The following is a 3,836-nucleotide window of genomic DNA, read 5'->3' on the forward strand; positions in this document are numbered from 1 at the left end:
TCCATATTTTTCATGACAAAATATCTCCTTTTTGAATAAAAACTGCACATATTTAAGGTGTACAACATGATGATTTGATATACATATACATAGTAAAAGGATTACCACAGTCAATCAAAATATCATCTCTTCACAGTTACCATTTTTTGTGTGTGTGATGAGAGCACCTGAAATCTACTCTCAGCAAATTTCCGGTATTCAATAAGTATTATTAACTATAGTTATCATACTAGATCTCTAGACTTATTCATGCTACAGACTGCAACTTTGTATCCTTTAGTCAACATCTCTTTACTTCCCCCACCTCTTTTACCCTCAAAAAACTAAAAATTAAACTACTACATAATCCAGCAAAACATCTTCTGGATATATATCCAAGGAAATGAAATTAGTAGAGTAAGTCCTCTACTAACATCATGGGTAGGTTCTTGGAACTGTGGTGAAATGACTCATAACTGTTAATGGACTAAAAGAGGTCTGTTTGTGCGTATCAAAGTCCCCAATAAGGCACAAACAGAAGCTTGCAGTAAAGTTAAGAGTTTATTAGTAGAGGAAGTGGTGGCATGCCCAGAGTGAGCTAATAATGCTCGGAGACCTGGCTCCCCGATGGCTTCCAGGGAATGGGTCATATGGGGGACTAAGGCAGTTAAGGTTGTGGTTAGGGTCACGGTCTCTACTGATTGGTTGGCACTAGGGTAGGGGATAATTGATCATTGCATCTGGTTCCGATGTAAGCCATGGCATCACTTCACCTGGTTTCACAAGGTTGTGGTTAGTGGGGTCATTCTGGAGCTGAAGCATAGCTAAGACCTAGATGTTATCTCTAGTTTGACTGAAACTCTGTCTCTGTGGTCAACAGACCCAAGGCTTTTTTCCTAAGATTATTTGATGCCCATTAGACCCTCATTGTCCTGAGGGCTTAATGATTAAGGGAGTTGATGTGCAAGCGAGAAAGGGACAGGTAAACCCAGGTGCTGGATGAGACCAGTTAGAATAAAAGGAAAGAAAGGAGAAAAGGTCATATTAAAGAAATGAATTTTCTTCACAGTTTCATAAAAAAACAATTTTATCATAGACTGACTGATATAAACAAAAGTTAAGTCCTCATCAACTTTATAGCAAAACAATACTGAACAAAACAAGAAACAATGTTATTTCAAGAGCCACCTGTAGCCCTGGATGGTTTGGCTCAGTGGTTAGAGTGTAGGCCCATGGACTGAAGGGTCCCTGGTTCGATTCCAGCCAAGGACACGTACCTCGGTTGCAGGCTTGATTCCCAGTCCCGGTCGGGGTGCATGTGGGAGGCAACCAATCGATGTCTCTCTCATATCGATGTTTCTCTGTCTCTCTCTCTCTTCCACTCTCTCTGAAAAGCAATGAAAAATATCCACCAGTGAGGATTTAAAAAAAAAGAGCCACCTCTACTTTAAAAAGATGTCTGCACGCCCATGTTTATTGCAGCATTATTCACAATGGCCAAGATATGTAAAAAAAGCTAAGTACTGTATCTGTGAATGGGTGAATGGATAGAGAAAATGTGATGCAGCTTTCTTTCCAACTTGGGCCCACAAGGAAAGGTGGCGAGAAGAGCTGTTCTGCCATCAGTGAGGTAGTGAGCAGAGAATACACTATCAACATCCACAAGTGTATCGATGGAGTGGGTTTCAAGAAGCATGCCCATTGAGCACTCAGAGAGGTCTGGAAATTTGCCATAAAGAAGACGGAAACTCCAGACATACACACTGACACCAGGCTCAACAAAGCTCTCTGAGCCAAAGGAATAAGGAATGTCCCATACCGTAACTGTGTGTGGTTGTCCAGAAAATGTAATGAGGATGATGACTCACCAAACAAGCTCTATACGTTGGTTACCTACATACCTGTCACCACTTTCAAAAATCTACAAACAGTTAATGTGGATAAGGACTGCTGATTTTTTTAAAATTTTTGTTTAGCCTAGCCAGGCGTGGCTCAGCGGTTGAGCATCAACCTGGGATCCAGGCGATCAGGGTTCGATTCCTAGTCAGGGCACATGCCCAGCTTGCGGGCTCGATCAATGACTCTCTCATCATTGGTGTTTCTATCTCTCTCTCCCTCTCCTTTCCTCTCTCTGAAATAAATAAAGATATATATTTTTTTAAATTAAAAAAAAATTGTATTTAAAATATTACAGACATCCCTTTTTCTCCCCAATGACCCGTTCCACCCTGTCCCATCCCCCTCCCCAATCCTTCTCCCCACCATTGTCTGTGTCCTTGGGTTGTGCATATATGCATATACATTCTTTGGTTACGCTCTCCGCCTCCACCCACCTGCCCTCCTCCATCCCTCTGACATTCGTCAGTCTGATCTGTGCTTCCATGTCATTGAATCTATTCTATTCATCAGTTTATTAAGTTCTTTAGATTCCACGTACAAGCGAGGCCATGTGATGTTTTGTCTTTCTCTGCCTGGATTATTTCACTTAGCATAATATTCTCCAGGTCCATCCACACTGTCCCAAAGGGTATGAGATCCTTCTTTACAGCTGCATAGTATTCCATGGTGTGAATGTCCCACGGCTTTTTTATCCACTCAGCTACCGACGGGCACTTGGGCTGTTTCCAGATCTTAGCTATTGTAAACTGCGCTGCTATGAACATAGAGGTGCATATATTCTTTCTGATTAGTGTTTCAGGATTCTTAGGGTATATTCCTAGAAGTGGGATCACTTGAGGATTAAAAGGCAGCTCCATTTTTAATTTTTTCAGGAACCTCTATACTGCTTTCCATAGTGGCTGCACCAATCTGCATTCCCACCAGCAGTGTACCAGGGTTTCCCTTTCTCCACACCCTCGCCAGCATGTCTTTTGTTGATTTATTGATGGCAGCCATTCTGACAGGTGTGAAGTGATACCTCATTTTGGTTTTAATTTGCATCTCTCTGATGATTAGTGACGTCGAGCATTTTCTCATATGTCTCTTGGCCATCTTTATGTGCTCCTTAGAGAAGTGTCTATTCAGGTCCTTTGCCCATTTCTTAATTGGGTTGTTTGTCTTCCTCTTGCTGAGCAGTATGAGTTCTTTGTACACTTTGGAAATTAGCCCCTTACCAGATACATCCTTGGCAAATATGTTTTCCCAGACTGTGGGATTCCTTTGTATTTTGAGTCTGTTTTCTTTTGCTGTGCAGAAGCTTTTTAGTTTGATGTAGTCCCATTTGTTTATTTTTTCTTGTTTCTCTTGCCCTAGGAGATGTATCAGTGAAAATTCCACTACGTGGGATGTCTGTGACTTTACTGCCTATGTTTTCTTCCAGGATTTTTATGGTTTCATGACTTACATTTAAGTCTTTTATCCATTTTGAGTTTATTTGTGTGTGTGGTGAGAGTTGGTGGTCTAGTTTCATTTTTTTGATGTATCTGTCCAATTTTCCCAGCACCACTTATTGAAGAGACTGTCTTTACTCCATTGGATGCTCTTGCCTCCTTTGTCAAATATTAACTGACCATAATGGCGTGGGTCTATTTCCGGGGTCTCTGTTCTGTTCCATTGATCTATATGCCTGTTGTTGCACCAGTACCAGGCCGTTTTGATTACAATGCCTTTGTAGTACAGTTTGAAGTCCCGTAATGTGATCCCTCCCACTCTGTTCTTTTTTCTCAAGATGGCTGCAGCTTTTCGGGGTCTTTTTTGGTTCCATATAAATTTTCAAAATGTTTGTTGTAGATCTGTAAAATATGCTGTTGGTATTTTAATAGGAATTGCATTGAATTTATAAATTGCTTTGGGTAGTATGGACATTTTAATGATATTAATTCTCCCAATCCATGAGCATGGTATATTCTTCCACTTGT

The 3,836-nt window shown here is 40.9% G+C and overlaps 1 pseudogene across 1 annotated transcript; it reads left to right on the forward strand.

Annotated features, from left to right (window-relative positions):
* The first annotated feature begins 1,522 nt into the window (after positions 1–1,522).
* LOC308552577 (large ribosomal subunit protein eL31 pseudogene) lies at positions 1,523–1,933 on the forward strand (annotated as a pseudogene). Its single transcript has one exon. The product of its transcript is annotated as a large ribosomal subunit protein eL31 pseudogene (transcript).
* The last annotated feature ends 1,903 nt before the right edge of the window (positions 1,934–3,836 follow it).

The sequence above is a fragment of the Miniopterus schreibersii genome (assembly GCF_964146895.1).
Source record: "Miniopterus schreibersii genome assembly, chromosome: 2".
In the NCBI taxonomy this organism is placed as follows: Eukaryota; Metazoa; Chordata; class Mammalia; order Chiroptera; family Miniopteridae; genus Miniopterus; species Miniopterus schreibersii.